General features: G+C 42.8%; 1 long non-coding RNA gene across 1 annotated transcript in view; it reads right to left on the bottom strand.

The window, feature by feature from the left end:
* Positions 1–513: 513 nt before the first annotated feature.
* Positions 514–17,330, bottom strand: part of LOC132208479 (uncharacterized) — a 35,337-nt gene continuing 18,520 nt past the window's right edge. Inside the window, exons 2-3 of the long non-coding RNA XR_009444593.1 lie at positions 5,293–5,372; positions 514–960 (exon numbers count right to left, since the gene is read on the bottom strand). This is a non-coding gene — a long non-coding RNA (uncharacterized LOC132208479). The remainder of the gene's footprint in view (positions 961–5,292; positions 5,373–17,330) is intronic.

Genomic DNA, 17,330 nt, shown 5'->3' with positions numbered 1-17,330 from the left:
CACAACATTCTAAATCAATCAACAATATTCCAGAAAGATGATCATTTGCCGTTCCTACCAATTTTAACAGATGCTTTAGAAAATAGAGAAATAAATCTAGATCTGTCAAGAACTAATCAGTTCTTCCTTGGACCATACTCATATGTATCAGTTTTCAATGAAATATGCCCATTAGTTTGTGAGTTACATTGCTGACCAACAGAACAACAAATGGGCAAAAACATGACCTCACATTAAGTGTTATCACTGCTGCAAGTGAGCAGTAGAGTCATACCACACTTCTGAATATTTTTCCCAGTATTCTAATGATGAAAACATGATTGGGAACAAAAACAGCTGCTGAGGCTAGTGTCTTTGAGAAACAATAGCATCATACATATGTAGCGCATCATTTATCTTGCAGGAATGCACTGTGCACATTCTGCACAGACCAAGTTATGATTTAACACTCATCGTGGCAGTGACTAAATACAGAAATATACTAATACAGCAAACCTTTTGTTAAACAGCACCTGTGGTCCCAGGAATGTGCTGAATAATCAAAAATTCCAGTTGATCAATAGGTCCACACACACAAAAAACACACACTCGATAATAGGAACATAATGCACAGGATATACACATCACTGTTCTCCTTCATTTACAGCATAAATAACTTCAGTAATGATGCAACTTTGCGTGAACTAAAACTTACTGGCAGAGAGCCTTCTCACTTGCACCCTCACCAGACATCACAGAGATTATGAGAAGACAGTAAACATCTGGTATGTAATTTTTGTCAGTTTATTGAGTGTGCTAGTTTATTAAACAAAGTTTACCTCCAGTTAAACCTACAGTTTACAAGTGTATCAGCAATGATAGATTTAGTACTGACACTTGTATTTTTCCTCCAGTTGACGCTTGGATGGACAGATCAAGACAATTTTCAAAGAAAGCACTCTGATTCTTCGACTCCAACCCCTGGAAAAGGAAATTGCAGAATGTCACTGACTCACTTTACTGATTTGAATACAGCATAAGATACATAGAACATCGAACAGTACAGGCCCTTCAGCCCACGATGTTGTGCCGAACTTTTACCCGAAACCTCAGGTCTATCAAACCTCCACCCCTATCTTATATTACCATCCATATGCCTGTCTAATAGTCACTTAAATGCCCCGAATGAGACCGACTCCGCAACCCACTCCAGCTGAAACAAAGATCTCTTTGAATTGTCATTTGTCAGACATGTATTGAATCAAAAAACAAATTTCTCACTTCCATAGATTTCTATAGCACCTTAATATGATTTGTGAAAATTAATATTTCACCCTTTCATTTTATAAATACAACTTTAAACAAAATGCTACTATATAGAACTTCTATGTTGGTATTTGCGCATATGCCATTTCAGTTTGTGTGATCTGTTTCTATACAACGAGTGATAAATACTTCGATTAAAATGGTTGAGAGCAGAGTATGTGAGATTTAATACCATGCTTTATCGGCAGACAGTCCATGAGCGGGTAGTTATTCACGAGACTCAACTGACATCATGTCTCAGGGGGGCTTGTGGCCTCTGGGTTACGTACTGTTTGACCATTGCCTACTGGTCACTGGTTGAGAGCAAAGAGAACTACTAGCTGCTATCCATTTTCAACAAGTGATCACGATAATCTACCTGCGTTTCAATGTCCCATCAACATTCAAGAATTGTTGCTCGAAGAGGCTACTGTGTCACAAACAGGAGCAGAATCAAGATCAACCAGAGATAATGGGAACTGCAGATGCTGGAGATTCCAAGATAATAAAATGTGAGGCTGGATGAACACAGCAGGCCAAGCAGCATCTCAGGAGCACAAAAGCTGACGTTTCGGGCCTAGGCCCTTCATCAAGATCAACCATGTTCTTTTCCCTATCTGAACAAGCTGCCAACACCAGAAATATGGGACCGTCTGAATCAATCTTATACAATTAACTTTTACAGTAGACAACAGGTGCAGAAGTAGGCCATTCAGCCCTTCGAGCCAGCACCACCATTCATTATAATCATGGCTGATCATCCACAATCAGTATCCTGTTCTTGCCTTATCCCCATAACCCTTGATTCCATTATCTTTAAGAGCTCTATCCATCTCTTTCTTGAAACGATCCAGAGACTTGTGCCTCTATTGCCTTCTGGGGCTGAGCATTCCATACATCCACCGCTCTCTGGGTGAAGAAGTTTTTTTCTCAACTCTGTTCTAAATGCCCTACTCCTTATTTTTAAACTGTGTCCTCTGGTTCTGGACTCACCCGTCAGCGGAAACATGGTTCCTGCCTCCAGAGTGTCCAATCCTTTAATAATCTTATACATCTCAATCAGACCCCCTCTCATCCTTGTAAGCCAGGGCCCTGTACAGCTGCAGAAGGACCTCTTTGCTCCGATACTCAATTCCTCTTGTTATGAATGCCAGCATGCCATGAGCTTTCTTCACTGCCTGCTGTACCTGCGTGCTTGTTTTCATTGACTTCTGTACAAGAACACCTAGATCTCGTTGTACTTCCCCTTTACCTAACTTGACTCCATTTTGATAGTTATCTGCCTTCCTGTTCTTTCCACCAAGGTGGATAACCACACATTTGTCCACATTAAACTGCATCTGCCATGCATCCGTCCACTCACCTCGCCTGTCCAAGTCACCCTGTATTCTCATAACATCCTCCTCACATTTCACACTGCCGCCCAGCTTTGTGTCATTGACAAATCTGCTAATATTACTTTTAGTGCCTTCATCTATATCATTAATGTATATTGTAAACAGCTGCAGTCCCAGCACCGAACCTTGTGGTACCCCACTGGTCACCGCCTGCCATTCCCAAAGGGACCCGTTTATCACTACTCTCTGCTTCCTGTCAGACAGCCAATTTTCAATCCAACTCAGTATTTTGCCCCCAATAACATGTGCCCTAATTTTGCTCACTAATCTCCTCTGTGGAAATTTATCAAAGGCTTTCTGAAAGTCCTGGTCCACTCCATCCACTGGTTCTCGCTTGTCCATCTTCACAGTTACATCCTCAAAAAATTCCAGAAGATTAGTCAAGCGCAATTTCCCCTTCGTAAATCCATGCTGGCTCTGACCTATCCTGTTACGGCTATCCAAATGAGTTGTAATTTCATCTTTTATAATTCACTCCAGCATCGTTCCCACCACTGACGTCAGGCTAACCGGTCTATAATTTCCTGTTTTGTCTCTCCCTCCTTTCTTGAAAAGTGGGACAACATTAGCCACCCTCCAACCTGCAGGAACTGATCCTGAATCTGTAGAACATGGGAAAATGATTACCAATCCGTTCACGATTTCTAGAGCCACCTCCTTAAGTCCCCTGGGATGCAGACCATCAGGTACCGGGGACTTAGCAGCCTTCAGACCCAACACCATTTCCTGATGAATATAAATACCCTTCAGTTCATCCATTACCCTACGTCCTTCAGCCACCATTACATCTGGGAGATTGCTTGTGTCTTCCCTAGTGAAGACAGATCCAAAGTACCTATTCAACTCTTCTGCTATTTCCTTGATCCCCATAATAAATTCACTCTTTTCTGTCTTCAAGGGCCCAATTCTAGTCTTAACCATTTTTTTTTCACATACCTTTTTCTATCCTCCTTGATAATGGGAACTGCAGATGCTGAAGAATCCAAGATAACAAAGTGTGGAGCTGGATGAACACAGCAGGCCAAGCAGCATCTCAGGAGCACAAAAGCTGATGTTTCGGGCCTAGACCCTTCATCGAGGCCCGAAACATCAGCTTTTGTGCTCCTGAGATGCTGCTTGGCCTGCTGTGTTCATCCAGCTCCACACTTTGTTATCCTTACTATCCTCCTTAATATTTTTGGTCAGTTTTCCTTTGTACCTCATTTTTTTCTCTGCGTATTGCCTTTTTAGTCAACTTCTTTTGCTCTTGAAAACCTTCCCAGTCCTCCGGCTTCCCACTCATCTTTGCTATGTTATACTTCTCTTTTATCTTTATAGAGTCCTTAACTTCCCTCGTCAGCCATGGCCGTCCCTGCCTCCCCTTAGGATCTTTCTTGCTCTTTGGAATGAACTGATCCTACACCTTGTGCATTATATCCAGAAATACCTGCCATTGTTGTTCCACTGCCATCCCTGCTACGGTATTGAACCATTGAACTTTAGACAGCTCCTCCCTCATCGCTCCATAGTTCCCTTTGTTCAACTACAATACTGACACTTCCGATTCTCCCTTCTCCGTCTCAAATTGCTGATTAAAACTTATCATATTATCATCACTACCTCTAATGGCTTCCTTACTTCGAGGTCCCTGATCAAATCCAGTTCGTTGCCCAACACCAGATCCAGAATTGCCTCCTCCCTGGTAGGCTCCATACTGACTCTGCATCTCCTGATTCTATGTCTCCACTCGCAAGGGGCTGAAGATTTTATATTTCTTTACATTCATAATTTCATATTCATTTTACTATTTACTATTTCTTTATTATTTCATTTTCTTTACTTCTGACTATTTTAAATACGACATGTTTTCTTATGCTACATCAGTGACGACATTTCAAAAGTAGTTTAGCTGCCTATAAAGTACTTTTTATACCGGAGACCATAAAATATGCTACATAAATGCAGTTCTTTCTTTTATTAACTGCTGTAGTTGTGTGCTTCTTTGCCAATGGAGGATTGGCTACAATTACGCAGAGGAGCATAAGTGAAATACATTTCCCATGACAAAATTCCAAACCAAAGTTATGAAATTAGAATAATAAAATATTGCCTGTTTGCAACTGAACTGTAGATGAGCAAAGGTCACTTAGTCAGTAAAGTACAAATTAACTATGTTCCCGACATGGAGAATACAAATGAAAACTACGGTAATGCTCACAGGAACTTGGACAATGTTCTACTTTATGATCATAGCAATGCCATATCATCAACACAGGTTTTAATAGATAATAAGTCAATCTGGGATATTTATTCATTTGTTTTATATCCTCAAGATCATCTTCGCAAATCCTGTGAACAGGGACCACTGAACAGCTGACTTAGAATTTTTTTCCACCTATAATATCCATGTTTTATCCTTCTCCCCTCGAAGTTTGTCTGCAGGAAGATGAGTTTACAGGGGCCTTACAGTTTTAATTTGTACATATATGTGTCCAATCTTTGTAAATATCTGTCTGTAGTGAGAATCCATGCATTTGCAATAAATAGGCATTCTTGTTAAGAACAGAAACCTGGACCGTGGTCTTCATCAGTTTGGATCTAAAAGACAGGTAAATTAGGGAAATTTACATACTTTTTAAAATCTTCCACATTGGGATTACTCTGGAAACAGCAGGCTCGAATTGCAGCATGGTACCCTTCTGAATGTAACACCTGAAATCACGAAAGTAATAAATTCCTTGAAAACGAACACAGATTCTATACATGAAGGTTACACAAATCCACGAGCTACAACATGGGGAAAAATACAGTGGATGCTATTTTTAACGAACAGTGTGACTACATCAACTGTTCTGTCTGAGAGTGAAATCTGAGAAATGAAAAGTGAAAACTGCCGGGTTAGAAAGATCCAGTTACGTGCTTACCTGATGGAAATGCATTGATTGTGATATTAATATATATATGATTGTTAATTGAGAGTACTGATGAATTTTGCTTATTGTTTCTGTGATCATCTCAACAATCCATTTGTCAACACAATAAAGTAGATATTGTTATCGTAAAACACCCCTGTAAATCCAAAGAAAATTTCAAGAGGGGCCAAATAAGTAGTGTTGGGGAACAAAGAAATGGCAGAGGAACTGAACAAGTATTTTGCATCAGTCTTGAGGTTGGAAGGCACCAGTAGTAGAACTTTAAGGGAGTCTGAAGCAGAAGTGAGTGCGGTGGCCATCACTAAGGAGAAGGTACAGGGGAAGCTGAAGGGTCTGTGTGGAATTTGTACATTCTCCCCATGTCCGCACGGGTCTCCGCCAGGTGCTCTGATTTCCATCCACAGTCCAAAGATGTGCAGGCAAGGTGGATCAGCCATGGCAAATGTGAGCTTGCCGGGACACAGTACAGGGCTGGGTCTTGGTGGGATGTTCTTGACGGAGATGGTGCAGACCCAATGGCCTCTTTCCGCTCTGTAGGAATTCTATAATTCCGAGAAGATGGTAAATTACATGGACCAGATGGACTGCCCCCCAGAGTTCTGAAGGAGATAAGTAAGAAGACCATGCAGGTATTGATGATCTTTCAGGAATTACTGGAGTCAGGGTGGGTCCCAAAGGAGTACAAAATGGCAAATATAACACCCCTGTTTAAAATGGAGGGAGGCAAAAGACAAGAAATTAAAAGACGAGAAAAACCTGTTAGCCTGTCATTAGGTCAGATTTTAGAATCCATTATTAAGGATGAGATCGGAGAGTACTTGGAAGGACATGGTAATACTTGGAACTACATGTTAAATTGGGCTGAGAAAACACAACTTTGTCAAGGGAAGGTCTCTGTTAGATTCTTTGAGAATGTAACCAGTGAGTAAAAACAAAAGAGAGCCATTGAACTTTATCTGTTTGGATTTTCAGAAAGCCTTTGACAAGGTGCCACACAGGACGCTTCAAAATAAAAAAAATGAGCTTATGGTGTTAGGGAGTAGGTACTGGCATGGATAGAGGATCGGCTAACTGGCAGAATGCAGAGAGTGGCAATAAAAGGGTCTTTTGCAGGATGGCAGCCAGCAACTACAGGAGTTCCACAGTCATCAGAGTTCAGACTACAGCCATTCACGTTATACATTAGCAATCTGGACAAAGGAACTAATGGTATTGTTGTCCACAGGGGGTTGTTGCTAAGTTTGCAGATGACATTTCGATAGGTGGAGAGGCAAGTAGAACATAGAACATAGAACATAGAACATAGAACAGTACAGCACAGAACAGGCCCTTCAGCCCACAATGTTGTGCCGACCATTGATCCTCATGTATGCACCCTCAAATTTCTGTGACCATATACATGTCCAGCAGTCTCTCAAATGACCCCAATGACCTTGCTTCCACAACTGCTGCTGGCAACGCATTCCATGCTCCCACAACTCTCTGCGTAAAGAACCTGCCTCTGACATCCCCTCTATACTTTCCTCCAAACAGCTTAAAACTATGACCCCTCGTGCTAGCCATTTCTGCCCTGGGAAATAGTCTCTGGCTATCAACTCTATCTATGCCTCTCATTATCTTGTATACCTCAATTAGGTCCCCTCTCCTCCTCCTTTTCTCCAATGAAAAGAGACCGAGCTCAGTCAACCTCTCTTCATAAGATAAGCCCTCCAGTCCAGGCAGCATCCTGGTAAACCTCCTCTGAACCCTCTCCAAAGCATCCACATCTTTCCTATAATAGGGCGCCCAGAACTGGATGCAGTATTCCAAGTGCGGTCTAACCAAAGTTTTATAGAGCTGCAACAAGATCTCACGACTCTTAAACTCAATCCCCCTGTTAATGAAAGCCAAAACACCATATGCTTTCTTAACAACCCTGTCCACTTGGGTGGCCATTTTAAGGGATCTATGTATCTGCACACCAAGATCCCTCTGTTCCTCCACGCTGCCAAGAATCCTATCCTTAATCCTGTACTCAGCTTTCAAATTCGACCTTCCAAAATGCATCACCTCGCATTTATCCAGGTTGAACTCCATCTGCCACCTCTCAGCCCATCTCTGCATCCTGTCAATGTCCCGCTGCAGCCTACAACAGCCCTCTACACTGTCAACGACACCGCCGACCTTTGTGTCGTCTGCAAACTTGCTGACCCATCCTTCAATCCCCTCGTCCAAGTCATTAATAAAAATTACAAACAGTAGAGGCCCAAGGACAGAGCCCTGTGGAACTCCACTCACCACTGACTTCCAGGCAGAATATTTTCCTTCTACTACCACTCGCTGTCTTCTGTTGGCCAGCCAATTCTGTATCCAAGCAGCTAAGTTCCCCTGTATCCCATTCCTCCTGACCTTCTGAATGAGCCTACCATGGGGAACCTTATCAAATGCCTTACTGAAGTCCATATACACCACATCCACAGCTCGACCCTCATCAACTTGAGGCAAGTAGTGTTGAGGAAGTGGGGAGGTCACAGAGAGTCTGTAGAGAAGTGGCAGTACAGGCATAGGCTATTTTCGAAATGGGGAAAGGCTTCAGAAATCTGAAGCACAAAGATGCCCCAGTTCAGGATTCTTTTAACATGCAGGTTCAGTTGGCAGTTGGGAAGGCAAATGCAATGTCAGCATTCATTTCCATACGGCAAAAATACAAGAGCAGAGATGTATTGCTGAGGCTGTGTAAGGCTCTGGTCATATTGCATTTGGAATATTAAGAGCAGTTTTTGGCCATCTGTCTAAGGAAGGATGTGCGGGCCTTTGTCAGGGTCTAGAGGAGGTTCTCAAACATAATCCTGGCGATGAAGGGACTGTCATGTGAGGAATGGCTGAGAACTCTGGGTCTGTACTCGATGGAGTTTAGAAGGATGAAGGGGGTCACACTGAAGGTAATTCAGGCCTGGATAGAGTGGTCATGGAGATGATGTTTCCACGAGTAGGAGAGACCAGGACCTGGGGGCACAGCCTCAGAGTCAAAGGGACTACCCTTCAGGATGGAGATGAGGAGGAATTTCTTCAGTCAGAAAGTTGTGAATCTGTGGAACTCGTTGATGCAGAAACCTGTGAAGGCCAAGTCAGAGTTGATTTCAGGCGTAGATAGATATGTTCTTGCTTAGTATGGACACAGGAGAATGGGATTGAGAATGATTGATCCCACTCAATGGGCTGAATGGTCTAATTCTGTTCTTAAATCTTCAGGTCTAAAACACTGGAATGAATCAGTTCAGTGTCATTTTTATTGCACTGCAAGGACAGTAGCTCTCCAAAAGACCGAACAGATTTTCTCACGCTGTTGTGGCAAACCTATTCAATAACTGGCAACAATGCTCCTATTGTGCCTCTCTCAGCCGATGCTAGTTAGTTCTCCTACTCATCGTAACTGGACCATCCTGGTATTACTGGCACTAGTGCCATGTTTAAAGGCTATTGTGAACCAGTAAAATGCTCAGAATCCAGAACTGCCTTGTACAGTTCATAGCATTTGTCCCAGACAGGGTAGGAAAGGGGAAATTAGCACCTTATTTTACAGTTAGGGACCTGGAAGTCCTGGTGGATGGATTGGTGCAGTGCAGAACTGTCCTCTTTCCCAAGGACAAGCACAGGAGGCCATGACACAAGACTCGGCCAGACTCATCTGAGGCTGTCCAGTGTCAATGCAGTCTCAACCACCAAAAGAACCATCCAACATTGCTGCAAGATCAGTGACCCCTGCTCCAACAGAAGAAGAGCCTCATTGTTCTGTGCTACCTCACATTCACACTCTCTCTAATTCTGCACCACCCTTCAGCACAGCTCATGTAATACCATTCTCACCAAAGCATTCAATGTCTGTCTTCGCTTGCTCTCGTCTACTTGAGGCCCCAAGGCTATTATTCCTGTATGTTCTCTGTGCCTCTTGCTCTCACCCAGGAGACCTCACCTCCCTTCCCAAACATACATGAGCACTAACAAATGCACCAGCTCATTTCATCTCACTCAATCCCTCCCTTTGTTTCATTCCAGGAAAAACAGCCCACAGTAGGGCAGAAAGAGCCAACACAGGTAGTGAGGTGTCTAACGTTTGACTTCTCACAACCTATGAGGATAGTGTCCTGACCATGATCATTCTGAGCAGCCAACTGATTGCATCCAAGCCCCTCGAGTGATATCAGACAATGCCCTGGAGTTAGCTAGATCTGCTGCCTGAAACTGCCTCCCTTGACTGGAGACCATTCCCCTCAGAACATGAAGCATGACCATGAGGTTGGAGACAATGCAACGCATTCTGTGCTTCTGCAGCTGGCACATGCTGCAGGTGTGAGATCAACATATCACGGTGCTGAACGGCAACACATCCACTCCTTTGATTGATGACTGCTGACAAACATGACAAGCTGTCTGGCTTGGTCTCGATGCCAAAAAGTTAATCAATATACTAGCATTATGAGTCTGTGAGATGTGGCAGAGGGGGCAACCCATAAAAAGACAAGGCAAATGAAGACAAGGCAGAGGAGCTGTTAGCATTCATGCGGGGACAAAATGAGAGTGGAGAGCTCAAGCAAGGTGTCCTGATGTGTAACGTGGCCCAATACACGAATGGGTGCCTGTTCCTGCATATAAAAGTGCCCTGGCAGCAGCACTGCAATGAGGGGGGCTGCTGCAATCCAAAATTCAGCAATGAAGTACAGAAGAGTACTGAAAGCAGATCTGAGATGTGCCATGATGTGCTGAGGCTGGAACATGCCACATGTCAAAACTGTGGACATGGGGTGCTACTGATGGGTGTGGCTGGAGATGCTGGTGACTAGTGTCCAAGTTGGGGATCCAGAGGAGCATTGAGCAATGTGGAAGCACCACACACCCACTCTGAATTTCATTTCGGTAATTCTCAGCATCTAGTTCCTGTCTGGCAGGTAGAAAAAGGGAATAATTATTAATGAGGGTGGTACTGAGAAATAATCTATGCCTTTTTGTGCTCCCTAGCGCGAATTTCTGCTCAATGTCTGCAATTTTACTGCAAAATGAAACATTTTGGTTTTGACATCCAGAAGGAACTTGAGCTGCAATCAATATGACGGGTACTCACCAAATGAAGAATGTCAAAATTGACAGTCGCAAAAATGATTTAATATTGGAACACATCTCATGCAGACAAAGCTCAACTTTATACAAATGAAAAATTGGAGGTCATGTCGGGTGCAGAGAAGGACACCGAAAGATTAACCCCGGACTTTCATCTCCAAGTCCTAGAATTATATCCAGCTTGGACTGAAGGAAAATAAAATTCTCTCCGCTTGCAAGGATTCCCCAATATACTGTCACAGTCTTAATACATTTCCAAGTGAAGTGCATAACATTATTCCGGAATGGAGTTTACTAAACAATCTGACTGAGATAAGCTGAAGGACAATTAGCCTGGAAAATACCACAATGGCACAGTTAATGCTCTTCAAGATACTGGCTAGGTTAAAAAGTCTCAGTTATGAGATAGACTGGTATGCTGGGTTTGTTTTCCTTGGAGCAGAGGAGGCGGAGGTGTGGGTGGGGATCTGATTGACGCATAGAAAATTATGACAGGCACGGGCAGAATACATGGTGAGAATCCATTCCCCATGGCACATGTGTCTAAGACCAGATGGCACAAGTTTAAGGTGAGGATTAAATGCTTTGGAGGAAGTCTGAGGAAAAGCTTTTTCATCTAAAAAGTGGCAGACATATGGAGCACACTGCCTGAGAGGGTTTTTGATGCAGGTATTCTCAACATTTAAAAAGCATCTGGGATGAGCATTTAAAATGCTAGGTCAAAGTAGGCTCTGGACCAAGTGTTGACAAATGAGATTAGTGCAGCTTGGTGTTTGTTGGTAGGCATAGATATGGTGTTTCTATGCTGTATGACTCTATGAGATTGAGGGTCATATGAAAATTTATTCTACATCTGGCCGTTTATTCCTTGACATTAACTGGATGATGTTCATATTGTGTATTTTATACACGTCATTCTCTAGCACTAACATTTGTCACCGTGAAGAGCATTACAATCAGAATGTCAAGATGTCTACATGATCCTGGGCAGATCTGACCAAATGGAATCAAAAGTATATCAGTTTCAATTTTATTGATTTAAAACAAAAGTCGCTAAAACTGTCAACTACTTTATCTGTTGAACTGAAATGAAACTAGAACATACTGAAACCTTATGTCAACAATACTCGGATTGATTTTAATCAGTCGACAATCTTCACATTTACTTAACTGATCCTGTACATATCAAAATCCAATATGTCGCATGCAGTTTAGTGCACCTTAGGACAATCTAAACTTACTACATTAAAGTGTAAATCATACATAGGTATCAAAGACGTTCAGCAGCTAGTTCAGACACATTTCGACACAGAGTGGCACGTTGACCAAGTCCTTGTGATTTTGTTCCAAACCATCATAAATGGTCATTAAACGGTTGATTACTTCAGTCACATTTAGAAGTTGCTCATTTTGTGTCAATTTGTGTTGAGCCAAGACGCGTTGTGCTGTGTGCAACTCCAACAGATACACGACAAAGGAGGAAGAAAACTAACTTCGATTACAGTTTTAACTTATTGGAGCTATTAAATAAAATTAATTCCTGTATTTGGCCCAGAAATAAATACAAGGATTCACAAAAGTACTCTGGAATGATGGAAACAGGCCATTTCCTTCTCAAATGCAACATGTCAAATCCAACGAGGGAACCGTCAGTGATGCTGGTCATATACTGTTGTTTGGTTCAGTAATTCCTGCAGAACAATGGTGGAGGAACAGTAGCTTTGTATGTCATGAAGCCCTCCTTTGTATTTATGAAGCAGGACTCAGAACAATTTAACCTGAAACATCCATCTTTTTCAAGCGATGTTCATTCTCACTACATCCAAATCCAAAGTACAATCTAATTGGCTCTTTCTCCGTTTCAAATAGTGGATCTTACAACCCTTATTTCACTTCTGGTCATCAGCATTCTTTTAAATCACACTATGCCACAGCTATTAAGTGTGTTAATTATATGTTCTTGTTAATTTTAAAAAGGTGCTCTGTTACCTCGGTTTTGAACTAGATTTCTCTTGTAATTTTGCTATTTTGTCATACATATGGTATGTTCTACAGCGTCTACCAAAAATAATTAGTAGTTAAGCAAGTATCAATTCAATGTTAGTTCACATGATGCCAACAAAATCTGGCAAACTTTGTCAAAACATCGAATGCCAGTCAAACCACTCTAAATATAACAGAACCTCCATAAATAAAATCTAATGGCAATATGAGGAACGAAGCTCCCAGAGATATGCATTCATGTGACTGAAATCATTTATTTTCTCGGCTTCTAACCCTTCCACAGGCAGCAAGATCCTGGCCCATGAACCTTCACTGCTTGAAAAAAATTCCTCCTAACATCCCCCTACATCTTTTCCCCAAAACATCAATGTATTCCATTCTCCTTGTAACATCATCCATCAGCCATGGGAACACAGACTTTCCACGTTTATCTTATCCCAACCAATCATAATCCTTTATGTCTCCATTCACTACTTATTAATCCCCTGTACTCCAATGAAAATAGCATTAGTTAAATTTGTTGATAAAATGTCACATTCTTAAAACAAGTTGGGTAAATTTCATCATTATTACTCAATATTACCAAAATTATTACTCTTTAAGTTTAGTCACCAGATTTGGGTGTATCATTCCAGTCCTATTTCAAGGTTCAGGATAACTTCTTTGTTTTAGCACTGCATGAGCTACATTATAAAGCCCCATCCCACAGATACGAAAGTGGGAAGAAACACATAAAATCTGGAGGGCACTGTGTGTACATGTGTGGAAGTTCTGGGGAACTGTCAAGCAGCCTGCCTATCCTTTGACCTCCTGAGACTAATTGATGGCAATTTAAGGGATCCCCTCTATTGCGTAAGGAGATAGATGTCAATCAGGAAGGCAGTCAGCTTTACATGCACAATCCAGCCTCGAAAAACTGAGTTGGTAGGGGATCCTCATCCACAGGCCCCTTGGCCTGATCCAAGGCACTTCACGCCCTTAAACTCTCATCCAACGTTTCAACAACCCCGAACAACCCTCGACCACTCCGCACCTCTAGTCCGGGACCTGCCATCCAGCCATCAGCAACTTCAGACTCTTCTGGGCTCTAAGTGGCCAGGAGTTCTACAAGGTAGAACTTCCATCCAAGAGGGCGCCCCATGTCCTGCCTCCAGCCATTTAATGCTGCAGGGCAGCTGTGAAGAGCATGGGCAGGGTCCCATTTGGCATTTCAACTGGGAGACACCTGAGCAGGAGTGGGGGCAACAGCACCATGTCGAGTACTATTCACCAGACCAAAACTTCCATATCCTCAGCATTCTCTCCAATGTTCTGCCAATTCAACAGTCAGTGCCCAAGGTTAGTGGGAAACCAGAAATAAGGAAAGATTTCAAAGCCGAGAAATAGAAAAGAAACCGACAATAAGAGCTTATTTAAACAAATGAAAAGGAAGGAAGAGGTCAAAGAGAACGCAGATCCCTTAAAGAATGGAGGCTGCAAAAATAATAATGGGGAATCAGGAAATGGCAAATGAGACAAATAATTACTTCATATGAGTCTCCATAGCAAAAGAAACAAATACAATCTCAAAATTACTTACTTAACAAGGTACAAAAAGCAGACAGGAAATATCACCAGAGAAAAGGTGCTCGGGAAACTAATGGGGCTAAAGGTCAATAGGTATCCTGGACCTGATGTACCCTGCACTAGGATATTAAAAGATGTAGCTCCAGAGATACTGGATGCACTAGCAGTAATCTTCCAAATATCCCGGGAATCTGGAACATTTCAAGCAGTAGATTGGAATACTGCCAATGTAACAACTTCATATGAAAAGGAAGGATGACAAAAAATAGGCAACCTCTCATTAGGAAAATATTGCAGTCTGTTATAAAAGATGCAACAGCAGGTCATGTGGTCTGGCAATACTATGGCTTTAAGAGGTGTATTTTGTCCTGGCTTGTGTTCTTCTCTAAACCAATAAACAGCTCGAGAGGCCTTGGGGATGGGTAACTTCCGAAGGAGGGTCTCGACCCAAAACATCAGCTTTCCTGCTCCTCTGATGCTGCTTGGCCTGTTGTGTTCATGCAGCTCTACACCTTGTTATCCAAGATTCTCCAGCATCGGCAGTTCTTACTATCTCAGTATGAATGGGTCATGTCAGGCTCCCACAGAACCAAGGTTTTAGTTTAGATTTCGACAGTTGTTGAGGTTTGAAGTTGGCCGTGGAAGCTGTTATCTCTCTCCGTATCTCCCCATCTCTCTCTGCGTTACAGCTAAAAGCAGGGGTTCTCTTTCTGTGACCAGAATCATGTGAGACAATCTGTTTTACTGACTTTGTCTTTGCCAAGGTGTGTTTATGGGATATTATTATATTGGAACAGTTGTTGTTTGGTAGTTAAGTAATATATTATTCAATTAAGTTTTCCAGTAGAGTTAAACTAATCTCAATTCTTCTTTCTTTTGTTTGCATTTTAACTAGGGGGAAAGTGGTTTTGCTTAAATCTGAGTGGTGTGCCTAATCGATTTACATCTAGAACACAGCACCCGAGACTTGTCTTTAAATAAAAGTTGGAGTCTAGGTTATCTCCTTGATACATATGTGTTGGGGACTTGGTCTAGTCCATAACTGTGGAAGTAGATAATATAATCAAGCAAAGTCAGCATGGCTTCATGGTGGGGAAATTGTGCCTGACAATTTTTTAAAAATTCTTTGAGTAAGTAACAGACAGGATGGATAAAACAGAACCAGTAGAAGTATTGTGTTTGGATTTTAAAATGGCACTTGAAAAAATATCGCCCTAAGTTTACCTAATATGAGAAAAAAAACACATAATTTTGGGATAGTATATTAGCATGTTTTCAGAATTGGTCAAAGAATAGAAAATAGGCAGTTGGGCTGAAGGGAGAGATAATGGGAACTGCAGATGCTGGAGAATCCAAGATAACAAAGTGTGAAGCTGGATGAACACAACAGGCCAAGTAGCAGTGACAATGGGAACTGCAGATGCTGGAGAATCCAAGATAATAAACTCTGATGAAGGGTCTAGGCCCGAAACGTCAGCTTTTGTGCTCCTGAGACGCTGCTGGGCCTGCTGTGTTCATCCAGCCTCATATTTTATTGTCTAGGCCAAGTAGCATCTTAGGAGCACAAAAGCTGAAGTTTTGGGCCGACACTGTTCATCAGAGATGGGGATGGGGAGAGGGTTCTGAAATAAATAGGGAGAGAGGGGGAGGCGGACCGAAGATGGATAGAGGAGAAGATAGGTGGAGAGGAGAGTGTAGGTGGGGAGGTGGAGAGGGGATAGGTCAGTCCAGGGAGGACAGACAGATCAAGGAGGCGGGATGAGGTTAGTAAGTGGTAAATGGAGGTGTGGCTTGAGGTGGGAGGAGGGGTTAGGTGAGAGGAAGAACAGGTTAGGTAGGCGGGGATGAGCTGGGCTGGTTTTGGGATGCAGTGGGGGGAGGGGATGAGCTGGGCTGGTTTTGGGGTGCAGTGGGGGAGGGGGAGATTTTAAAACTTATGCAGCCCACATTCATACCATTGGGCTGTAGGGTTCCCAAGCGGAATATGAGTGGCTGTTCCTGCAACCTTCGGGTGGCATCATTATGGCACTGCAGGACGCCCATGATGGACATGTCGTCTAAGGAATGGGAGGGGGAGTTAAAATGGTTCGCAACTGGGGGGTGTACGTGTTTATAGAACAGAGAACATTACAGCACAGTACAGGCCGTTCGGCCCTTGATGTTGTGCCGACCTGTCATACTGATCTGAAGCCCATCTAACCTACACTATTCCATGTATGTCCATATGCTTATCCAATGACGACTTAAATGTACCTAAAGTTGGTGAATCTACTACTGTTGCAGGCAAAGCGTACCATTCCCTTACTACTCTCTGAGTAAAGAAACCACCACTGACATCTGTCCGGTATCTTTCACCCCTCAATTTAAAGCTATGCCCCCTCGTGCTTGCCGGATAAAGGATAAAGGCTCCAACTCTCTGATTATTTTATATGTTTCAATGAAGTCACCTCTCAAACTTTTTCTCTCTCACGAAATTGCGAACCGAGTGGAGGTGTTCTGCAAAGCGCTTCCCAAGCCTCCGCTTGGTTTCCCCAATGTAGAGGAAGCTACACCGGGTACAGTGGATACAGTATACTACATTGGCAGATGTGCAGGTGAGCATCTGCTTAATATGGAAAGTCATCTTGGGGCCTTGGATGGGGGTGAGGGAGGAGGTGTGGGAGCAAGTGTAGCACTTCCTGCGTTTGCACGGGAACGTGCTGGGTGTGGTGGGATTGGAGGGGAGTGTGCAGTGGACAAGGGAGTCACTCGGGAAGGCAGACAAGGGTGGGGATGGAAAAATGTCTTGGGTGCTGGGGTCGGATCGTAGATGGCGGAAGTGTTAGTTGGGCTGAAGGGAGGTGTAACTAATGGAGTACCACAGGGATCAGTGCTGGATCCATACTTATTGTCAAAATATTACTGACTTATATACTTGAAGCAAACATACTATTGCCAGGTTTGCAGATGACATAAAAATAAGTGGGAAGGCTATTCAGTTCCAAGAACGACCAGGAGGCTGAAATGTTCAAAAGCAGAAGCTTGATTATGAAACAAAAAAACTCAACAGGCCTGGCAGCATCAGTGAAGAGAA

The sequence above is a fragment of the Stegostoma tigrinum genome, unplaced genomic scaffold (assembly GCF_030684315.1).
Source record: "Stegostoma tigrinum isolate sSteTig4 unplaced genomic scaffold, sSteTig4.hap1 scaffold_414, whole genome shotgun sequence".
NCBI classification, from domain to species: Eukaryota; Metazoa; Chordata; class Chondrichthyes; order Orectolobiformes; family Stegostomatidae; genus Stegostoma; species Stegostoma tigrinum.
The sequence above is the reverse complement of the archived record's forward strand: the minus strand, read 5'-3'. Positions and strand labels throughout refer to the sequence as shown.